This window comes from Salvia splendens, chromosome 13 (assembly GCF_004379255.2).
Source record: "Salvia splendens isolate huo1 chromosome 13, SspV2, whole genome shotgun sequence".
Classification (NCBI taxonomy): domain Eukaryota; kingdom Viridiplantae; phylum Streptophyta; class Magnoliopsida; order Lamiales; family Lamiaceae; genus Salvia; species Salvia splendens.
Window position 1 is genome coordinate 8969845 of NC_056044.1, and position 11399 is coordinate 8981243.

At 38.5% G+C, this 11399-nt stretch overlaps 2 pseudogenes; one reads left to right on the top strand and one right to left on the bottom strand.

The window, feature by feature from the left end:
* The first annotated feature begins 2831 nt into the window (after positions 1 to 2831).
* LOC121760444 lies at positions 2832 to 5105 on the top strand (annotated as a pseudogene).
* Positions 5106 to 8767: 3662 nt separating this feature from the next.
* On the bottom strand, positions 8768 to 10261 carry LOC121761744 (annotated as a pseudogene).
* Between the last annotated feature and the right edge of the window lie 1138 nt (positions 10262 to 11399).

Sequence of the window (11399 nt, forward strand, 5' to 3'; positions counted from 1 at the left end):
CGTATTATGTGCTTGGGCAAACACAGTTTTCAGCTGCATCAAGTGATTTCATCTCCATTGATTTATTTAAGAGCTTTCTTGATTTGTCTTTTACTGTGTAATGGAGTGGGGATAAGAATCCGTATATTGTAAAACCATTTATAACATATCTATAAATTTTAATGATCTCTCTCACTGTATCCCTAGACCTTCTGACCTCTGGTTATTGCAAAGATCTGTTGCAGAGTGGCTAACGTAGAACCCTCAATAAATTTGATTTTTTCCTTAAAGTGTTAAGTAGAAATTATCTTATTACCGAGCTTGCCAACCTTAATATGAATGTTTAAGGTTTATGAATCTTAGTAAGGTATCTATTTTATACAAATATGTCTTGGACTCTAAGTTTGATTTGAATTCACGCATTTTAAACATAGCATGCGTATTTCTGTTCGCATTTGATGATTGCTTCCAAATTTAACCTCTTACCATGGATTGTCTTAGCGTATGTGCTTTCAATTCTTAGGGACATTTACTTTTCATGATTGATAAGATAGATGATTGGATATCTTTATCCTCATGGGACAAATTAAAAGAAAAACTAGGTAAAAATGAAAGGTAATAAGGGCCTTGGGATATCCCAACGTTCAAATTTATCAAAGTAAAACCCCCTCTCAGTTATGTATGTCTACTTAGTTATTTAATCAAGATGATTTTTTTTAAAAAATTCTGGAAGCTTGAAATTGGTTCATGAAGCCTAAAACAAAATGAGTTTAAGGTACTAATTTCAGGATTCTATTTATGATGGACGTAGGATTTTAGTTTTGTAGAGAGTGCAAGAGAGTATAATAATGGATTAAGTTTAGGAGTTAAATGAGGAAAAACACTCACATGCTAATTATTATGGTTCTATCTATCATATAATATCTAAAATTTATTATACTATAAAATACAGTATTAAATATCACGAATTCGTAATGTTCAGTCAAATTAATTTATAGGTTCAGTGCAATTGTCTCACAGTTTCCTTGCAAAAGTTCTCACAATTCTCAGAAAGTAAAAAGTTTTATTTAAACCATGTAGTAAGGTTGGGTTATCATGAAAACTACATTTTCATGAGAACATGGGATGACTGTAAACTAAACGTATAAAGTCATAGATTCGTAGTGAAAATAGCTGCATTAAAAAATAGACCTTTCGTTTTCATGAGATTCAGCTCAACACCCATTCATTCAGCAAGACATGGATCCACCACAGATCGCCATGATTGAAAGGCCGAAGATAGTTTTCCGTCCTCGTAATATTTGAGGGTTCTCATTTGAACCTTCCCCATACCATTTAGATAAGATTGGTTCGAATAGAAATCTCTTATTTGTGAAACCCTCGCACTGTATTTTAAGTAATTCATGGACCTATAAGTGATTCTCTGTGGACCTATAAGTTACTGAACTGAACTCGACACTCTGCGAATACAGTTACCTATTCGTTCATTCATGTATGTTCTCAGATTCTAGTCTTTAATGCTGGCAAAAGAGATTTTAAAATTGTATTTTTGCTGGATGCTCTTTGCATTTTGTCTACAAAAATCTGTAACATGAGATGTCTTGCGTACAGACCATTGCAGTCGTGCCTGTTATTCCACATGGAGTTGTACAACTAGGCTCCCTTCATAAGGTATTTTAATTGTACCTCAAGTTCTCATCTTCATCTTGTTCATTCTTTATTTATGCAAGCTACAAGGAAGTGTTATCAAAATGCATGCCCTCATTTTCTGATAATCTCTTGCTTTGTATGTGAGGCATATCTCAGACAAGCTGAAGATCTTGCAATTCTTAGGTTATTGGTAACTTTACTTCTTTTGTGATTGTTGATGAAAAAGTATTTTAATGCTATGCTTTATGTAGTAATTTGGCATTTCCTAGCAGTACATTTCCTACTTGTTCTTGATTGTTTGAAAATTAGCACAGCTATTTATCCTTACCATCTTATCTTGAACATTAGCTATTCCTGTGGAAAACTATTCATTTTGTCTTATAATAATAACACACTAATAATTTCCAATCAATTGTTGTCTGAGTGCCTATGACCTACTTTGAAATACTTCTAATTGACTGGCAAGAAGACTAGACCCCATTAGTTTAATTTTATCTCTGAAGTATTATGAGGTATCATTGTGGCTTGCCTTTGATGAAATGAAAAATGCCAACAAGTGGTCAAGGTGTATGAAGAAAACAGTTAAATCTGTTCTTATGCCTACTATTCTTTGACTGTATCAGATTGCTGAGGATTTGAAGCTGGTTGACCATATCAGAAATGTTTTCTGTAACCTGCAAGATTCCTTAGCTGGTGGTATCCCAACCTCATTTAAGAATACTCTCTGGTGAATCTGTCGTTCCATCTCTCTCATGCCCCTCCCGACACACGTACATGCAGATTTATGCTGCATTACTAATTTTATCTTAATAACTTATGCCATTGCATTCCTTTTCAGTTAGATACATGTATAAGAGCTTCACATCCAGCTTTCAGCATTGCGTAGCTAAATTAAAAGGTCCGAGGATGAGGTGGATTTTGGTCTCAGTTGATTTCACCGCTTGGAGTATGTATTAATAAAGATCATATTTTGCCTCCAAAGGGGGGCTTTTAAATAAAAATCTGAAAGTGAAGATGCATGAAAAGTGCAGAATGCTCGAACCTGCAAATGATATTCTACTTCCTCAAGTTGTGAGAATATCCTTACAAGGAAACAACAAGGGAGATGGAATTTGTTAATGAATCAAAACATGTTGGAGAATCGAATGGTGTTGGGAATTCAGGGAAGATGGCAGAAGTTATTTGTGCGCCACCCATCAATAATGTCAGGTTTGAAAAGTCTAGCTTATGTAATGAAACCCTACCTACTGAGGGTTCTCAAATGGTCGCATCCAATGTCCTACACTAGATTTTGCAAACCAGAAGTACCAATCAGGCCTAATTGTGTTGAGATGCAGACGTCACCTTTCAGTTTCTGTGCTGGCTATGGAACTGTTTGAGGCATTGGGACCTTCTTTCCAGAAACAAAAATGATTGCGTCTGGGAGGCAGAAAATATTGGTTCAGAGATGGCCTGAGATTTCTCAGGGAATTGGCAGTTGCAGTCTGCTGATGGAGAACCCTGATATGCACCTTCTAGATGCAGTGGTGGCTAAAGCGAGTCATAAGGGAGATGAACACAGAAAGTGAGATTCATGCCGTGACACTGGGAATCTCTATTGACTGCTGACAGAACACCTTGCAATAGTGTAGGCACTCTGAGTTCGGCAGTTTTTCATTTGACCGAGACACATCATGTAGCTTCAACTCAGTGACATACGGTGTTGAATCTATGAAAGGTATCTCACCAACCAGTTCTAGTAGAGCAGTGAATATGGAAAGGTCTCAAGTACCATTAAAGACATCTAAAAAGAGAGCTAGACCTGGTGAAAGCTGTAGGCCAAGGCCAGGGATAGACAGTTGATCCAAGACCGGATAAAAAATTGCGAGAAGCTTATTCCAAATGGATCAAAGGTGATATCAGCACCATAATTTCTTGCTTATGATAGTTCTCCATTTTCTAATTTGTTATTTGCTGAAACTTCTGAATTACACAGTGCAGTATTGACTCACTTCTTGAGCGAACAATTAAGCACATGATCTTTATGCAAAGTGTTTACCAAGCATTCAGAAAAGCTACATAAATGCTCTGCGTCAAAGGTGAACGATTGATATTATTCAATCCAGAAGCACATTCGTTCCTATTTGTGCAAATGCTATTATCTTTCTGCGTTTTCTTTCACTTTGGGCAATCAATCACTTGTAGTGAGACGGAGGAGTAACATTTATTATTTTTATTGGCTTTAACTGGAAAAGAAAATTTATTTTTTCAGTTTCTTGACAAGGACACTGGTATGAGGAAATTTTCACGTAGTGAGCAGGGTTCGAGCTGGGCTGTAGAAGTGGGAAAACGACCAAAAAGTATGCCCAATCATAGTTGAAAATATAAATATAACGGGCAAATGTTGGTTGAGGTAATAGAACTTTAGAAATCTGTTGTTTTTATCCAAAATAAGTCTTTGAACTCAATTGAGTTGGTGGCATGAGCTGACTCTGTTTCAAGATATAAAATGGAATTTTCTCATCTTCTAATCTCCAAGTTATCCTGCTTGCTTGATATAGATGCTGTGCAAAGAGTGTGACCAGTTTCTTGAGATAGCAGAAGCAATCAGAAGCTTTGGTCTAAGTATTTTGAAAGGCGTATCAGAAGCCTATGGAAATAAGCTTGGATGTGCTTTGTGGTTGAGGTACACATCTAATTGTAGTGAAATTGACAGATAAAATGAATTTAGGTTCCACTTGTGGTTATAATCTCTATCAGTTATGTGCTTAACATATTCCATGTCAAATCATTGAAAAGATTTAATCCATGTTTTGCAGTCAAATCTAAAAATGGAACTATAAGCAACATAGTTAAAGTCGATCTTCTTTAGCTTTGTTGTCCTTACCAAGATAGAAATGTTTTATTTTGCATGATGAGTATGAAGGGGACTTGGCTAATTTGGAATAAAGATGAAATCATTAGGATGATCATTTTTGTTATTTTGCTAGCACATGTTATGTGGCCAAGTGCAGATTATTTATGAATAAATTGGTTAAAGAAGGCAGCCAAACTGGGAGGGATAGTCTAAGTTTTAGTCCGGATCGAAACCCAAATCACTTGCAGCTTTCATCCGTAATAGTATGGGACTTGGTTTAGATTTTGGCTATGCCTTTGTACAACATTTCTAATATGTTAGCTTTCCTTGGAGCAGAATAACCGAAGCATGCACCGGATGGATGTTTTATGGTCATTGATGCAGCTGTTGCAACCTAAAATTTCGAATTAATCTGCAAGTTCATAACAAACAACTAACGTTTCCGATAGCCACTGCTCTGATGGAGCCGGAGTTATTTTTGGAGGCTTCTTCTAGTTCCAAACCATTGTAATTTGTAACATTATTTTTGTGTGTTGACTGTTTAGTAGCAGAGGTTCTGGCAACAATTTCCTTTCTATCTGTGACAATGTGTGTATATTTTCTTATGTAATTTTGAGTGCTGTTGTGATTTTTTTCCTTAGTTCTTGTATTTTTTTTACCTGCTCTTTTTGCTGCAGCAAAATAACGTTATTGAGTGTTTGAGTGAGACGTTTCATTTTGCATGTATTTTGAAAAAATGATACTAATAAATAGTTAAAGGGCAGAGAATGCATGTAAGAAAATAATGTAGAAATGAGTCTCTCCTATTATTATATTTTTAAAAATTTAATTTTTTTTAATAAAATCTAATTTAATTATCAAGTTTTTGCCTCTTTCTTTTCTTTTTACTTCTGTCAACTCATTCCATATTTTATGTCAAAAACTAAGAAAAAAAATATAAATAAAAACTATATATACATTTCTGAAAATTAAACTTATTTTATAGAAAAAATATTAAAAAAGTTTTATTTTTGAAGAAGTTGTTCATTCCTTTGATGTGGTCAAGGATTTTAATGTAAAATGAATCTGCAACTAAAATTGGAAAATTCCTCAAATTTTGAAAATAATGAGAGCATCCACAATGAGATTGGATTTCACATAGCCTTCACACTGTCACATCATCAACACTAAAATTCTCCTGCCACATCAACTGGACATCAAATAACCCTCAAATAGCCTTCCCACTACCTATTCACATCACTAATAATAATTATATAATTTAATTTACAATCGTATCAACATACGGAATTTTAATTTACGAGACAAATACGGGAAATTCGAATAATACTATTAAAATTTAAAAAGTACATTAATTTTAAAAAAGTACAAATAATTTAAAAAAAGTACAAAAATTAAAAAAGTACAATTAAAAAAGTAAAAAAAAAAACACCTCGCCGCCATCCTCGTCTCCGTCGTCGCCCAGCCCTTCTTCACCGTCGTCGCCGCCGCCTCTGTCGCCACCTACGCCGCGGCTATTCCCGCCGGTCTCCCTCCTCATTGCCTCCAATTCTTCACGCTGGCTCTGGAGCAATACACGAAGATAATCATTCACCTCGGGGTCCACCGCCGATTGGAAGTCGGCTAAGGTCTTCAACATTTGAGCGCGCGTTTGTTGGCGCGCGAAGAATTTGAGCTCCTCGGTAGACCTGCCGAGGGGGGATGCCGAATGGACCCCTGGGAACTCGGGGTGCCCGCCCTCGCAACCTGTTGCGCCCGCCTTTGGCCAACCGGGCGAGGTCGGCGACCGAACGAACGAGGGGTCGGACCTCCTAGGCCGTCTCGGGGAGGTCTGTCGAACCACCGCTGCTGCCGCTATAATCTCCGGTATAGTTCACTTTCTGCTTCTTCGGCCAGCCAGCGTCGACACCTGCCCGGAATTTCTCCGACTCGTTGAGCACAACGTAGCAGTTCTAGTAGGTGAACTCATAGTACTTCTTCTGCGGATCGGGGTAGGCTCTCTCCGCAATCCTCCTGCAGTCTTCCCCTGTTTGGCCACTGGTCTGCATGCGGAGGGCGTTGGCGTACAAACCCGAAAATCGAGAGACGCCAGACCTGATTCGGTCCCAGCACTTCCGGCACTCCTCCCTGGTGCGCGGTCTCCCTTCAGGGCAAAATGCCCTGTAGGCTGCGGCTATCTTGGCCCACAAGTTGACGATCCTCTGGTTGTTCGAAACGAGAGGATCGTAGCAGACACTCACCCATGCCTTGGCAACCACAACGTTCTCCGCGTCCGTCCACTTCCTCCGGACCCGGCTATCCTCCTCCGGCTGCGACGACTCGCCGACCTTCTTGGCCTTGCCCTTCTTCTTACCCCGCCCTACCCCCTGGCTTTGAATGAGAGTTTCCGGAACCTCGTTAATATCAAAACCCAAGTCCGCTAAGGAGAAGGTCTCCGTATACTGTGCATCCATTGGGGTCGATGTGTGCGAAGAACCGGTGGAAAAATCAAAAGTCGGCCGATAGGCGTTGTCCCCCCCCCGGGGCGTCCCCTGCGCCGGTGGAATCATCTGCTGCGCCGGTGGCTGCATGCCGGGTGCCCACCCCCGGCATCATCTGCATAGGGGGCTGCATGCCGGGAAGTCTGGGACCCTACCCCGGGAGTCGGGGGAGTCTGAGACCCTACCCCGGGAGTCACTGGAGTTCCTGCGTAGTTGTTCTCCATTGCTCGTTATTGATCTTGTACAGAAAGAAAGATAGAGAGAGTACTCGTTAAAACAAGTGGTGCGAATGAAAATGACGTTCAAAGCGCGTATATATAGTGTTTTCGAAAAAAAAATTAAAAATTAAAAATTAAATTCTGACGCCGGTCTGACGCCGATCCGGGGCCTACAATGGCGCCGTGAGGATCGGCGTTAGAACCGGCGTCACCACATGAATCGGCATGAGTACGCCGAAATTGACGCCGATCTCGCCGACGCCGGTCGCAATGGTTCGGCGTCAGAACCGGCATCGGAGAAAAATCGGCGTCGCGATTTTGACGCCTCCATTGCTGATGCTCTGAAAAATGACGAAATAAGCCTAATTTTGTAGTAGTATATACATTTATGTAAATTTATCAATTCCCTAAAAGAATAAATGAAATTAAATTCGAGTTATTTTTACTTATGAATTGTGATGGAGAAATAGATTTAGAAAACAAATGTAATCAAATTAATAATTAACTTTACGTATGAAATGTTATCGTAAAAATAATATATAACTGAAATTTTGTTTTATAATTTAATTATATAGTATAAAAAAAATATTTACTACTCTTTGTAGAAAACAATTGAGAATGATATCACAAATTAATCATGTGGAGCACTCCCTGCGTCCCACAATAGGAGTCGTATTGGTATGAGCGCGGATTTTAAGAAATGTAAAAATAGTAGGTTGAAAAAGTAAGTGGAATATGATGTCCACTTTTTTTATATTGTTTTATAATAGAACGTGAGTAAAGTGAGCTAGTGGAATATGAGACCTACTTATTATTTTTGGTAAAAGTAAAATGTGACTGTTAATGTGGAGCGAAGTAGTATTATTCTTTTAAGGGATTTTGGCCTTAAGAAAAATACTTTGAAGAAATTCTGATATTTTTTTATAAACTTCAAAAGTCATCTTAATAATCACAAACTTGAATATTAGTGTCAATTTTTTACGATGGTTATTCTATAAATCCGATAGATCTGTGTGGTATATTGATCATATTTGGCTTACGGAGTATAATTTTCAAATTTAATAAAAAATAAAAACGAAAATAAATAAATTTTACAAATCTTATTCACAAATGCGTTATAAAGCATCTTATTAAATACTACTAATAATTTAAAAACCTTATGAATGAAATCATATTACATAATTATATCATCCCTAAATGATCTGGAAACCATGGCCACTGACATGAAAACGCAGAGGACATCCGACGCCGACACTATCAGACCATTCGAAATAAGAACATGACTCTTACTGTGGGACAAATGAAGCATTTCTTTTCAGGATATCCCAATCTAAGTGTAACATTTTCTTTTTTGATAATAATTAACTCACTCATATCTCCTACTTTATCTCCTTAATTATCTTTCTTACTTGATTTTCTGGTACAAATGTAAGTGACGTACAATAAATTGTTTATCATGACATCCCACATTTAATTCAGATAAACTCAACAAATCAGGTGATGAAATTGACAACGACTGATTTTATTAGGTTTACATGCGAATGATGTAAACACATATAACCCCAAACGAAAATAAGCTAAAGCAAAGCAACAACAATACAACATCATCATATCTTGTAATGCGACAATGCCGATGCGACTTCCTGAAATTTAGTCTTGTAAAATGTCCAGTATTCTCCGAACATGAATTCTTTTTACACAGCCGGATTCTCGTCGGAAAGAATCTCTTTGATCATGCTCGGAGTAAAGAAGCTTGCCACCGAAATCCTTGGCCCTACAGACTGTGCAAGCACTCTGTACTCCACGCTTATGAACTTGTCATTGCTAATAATCTATTTCACAAAGATGGAGTAGGGATGTTAATCGGGTTGACACACTCGGGTTTAGGGCATTCGAGTTATTTTCTTCTTCGAGTTACTGTAAATTATCAGCCCTAACCATAAAACCTTAGGGTTTCGGCTTACTGCCTCAGTCCCATAGAAATAGGTTAATTGGGGGTGAAAAAATAAGAAAAACAGAGAAAAAATATTTTGAAATAATGTAGTGGATTGTGGGGCTCATAAATAATAAAGTAAAAGAGAAGTGTATATTTTTATCGATAATTTTATATCTAGAAGAAGTAAGTATCCATACAAACGATGGCCGGAAGGAATACTATACCTACTACATAAATGCAAATTAAGGGAGCATTTTTTTGGGACGGAAGGAATACTATACCTACTACATACCTGCATGAGATCACCAATATTGGCAACGAGGGCCCCACGAACCGGAGGGATGTCGACCCATTGATCGCGGTGAAGAATCTGGAGGCTGCTGAGGGAATTCTGCATCAGTAAGGTCAAAAAAATAGTGTCGGAATGCTTGGACGATCCCAGAGTTTTGTCTGGCTCCAGACATTTATGATAATACAGACACGCCAACGACTGGCTCTTCATGCACTCGATTCCCGATAGGTAGTCGCGGCACAGCCCCAGCGCCTCCGAAAGTAGCTCTGCCAATCACCTCCCTTAACTCAATCATGTATTTCACATACTCTTGCCCTGTAATTAATTACAGATTTATTAGAAATGCGCTACTCACCTTTTAAAAGACCTTATTTACAGTTTTACCTGCAGACTGAGGGCATTTCCTCAGGGTTAAGCTGGTCGTCCTGGAAGATGCACGTGAGGAAATCCCTCCAGAACGCGACGCCGTTCGCTCTGGTGGGCAGATTGCTGCGGAACCTCACCCTCCTCTTCGCGTCGTCCGTGTAGAATGGCGCCTTGTCAGCGTTAGGCAGCTCGTGGAAGCGCTTCACCGCGGCCAGCATGGCGTCCATCGTCTCCAAAGGGATCGAGTGGTTCACTATGCGGAAGAACCCCCACTCTTGCGCCACCCCTCTGCGCCTCCCCGAAGTCGATCGTGGGCAGCTCCAGCGACGGCGACGAGGCCTGAATATCGCTCTCCAAGCTCTTGCGCGGGTGCACAAAGAGATCGGGAATATTCGTTATACCGGTATCTACCAAACCCTTGACGCCGGCTTTTGTTTCGTCAAATTGCTTCACTTGCTTAGCCCAATCGTAATCGCCATTGCTGCAACGGGAAGAAGCCCCCACCATGCTTATTGATTTCACTCTCTCTATCTCTCTACAGTGTTTTAGTGAATCGTAGAAAAATGTGGATTATATATAACAATATTTAGGAGGTCATTTGAAAATTATGGACATCTATAACACAAAAACATTGCTCTCGATTTAAATGCGATAAGATTCCCTGCAATTTTTAAAATTGATACTTCCCGTCGTCGTCGACAAAAGAAGTCTCTAATCTTTTTAAAAATTTCATGATATTAAGGACCAATATCCCCTGTTTATATTAGAGGAGATCCCCTAGACGTAGATTGCTCACCAAACAAGATTAACAATATTGTACTATTGTTTGTTATTTTGATTTATTCATGTTCATGCGATCATTCTTGATTCTGGCAAGATTCAATACGTAACATGGGGCGTGTTAGATTGCAATTAAAAATGAATTAGAAAGAAATGTGCCTCGAATTTTAACATTTACAATCCATAGATTCTCGCGACGATAGTAATACTCATTAAAAAAGCAATTCTTTGGTCTAATTTGGAATGCTAAATTAATATATATGCACCTGTCATTGCTATGTTTTAATTTTTGCCAATGGAGCCATCACAAAAACATGGAACAACTAGTGGCAGATGTAGGAATTTTATGTTGGGTGTTACAAACCAAACCCAATAACACAAAAAAAAAAATGAATAATACAAAAAAAATAGTACATATTGCACTTGTAGAAATCAAACTGGGGCAACAAGAGCTCAAGAATTTTAGCCTAACTATACAGCCACTTGAACTACTGCAACAATTCAGATTTTCCCATGAAATATACTCCCTCCATCCCATAAAACATGTTTCACCTTCTTTTTAGTTTGTCCCACTAAAGATGTCACATTTCCATTTATAAAAAAATTCTCTCTCACAATTATATAAATATTATATTCTCTTTCCACCTAACGCACAAAATAAAATCTCCTAAAATCCCGTGTCGTTCCCCAAGTATGACATCTTTTGTGGGACGGAGGGAGTATTAACATAACCTGAAAATTGGTGGGGGTTCCAGTGGCCCCCCACCCTAACATGTAGGTCCGCCTTTGGGGGAAATGCAATACTTTATCGCGTTCTGTAATTTTTTTAATTGAAAGATATTCCTCAATAAATTAAGATTGATAC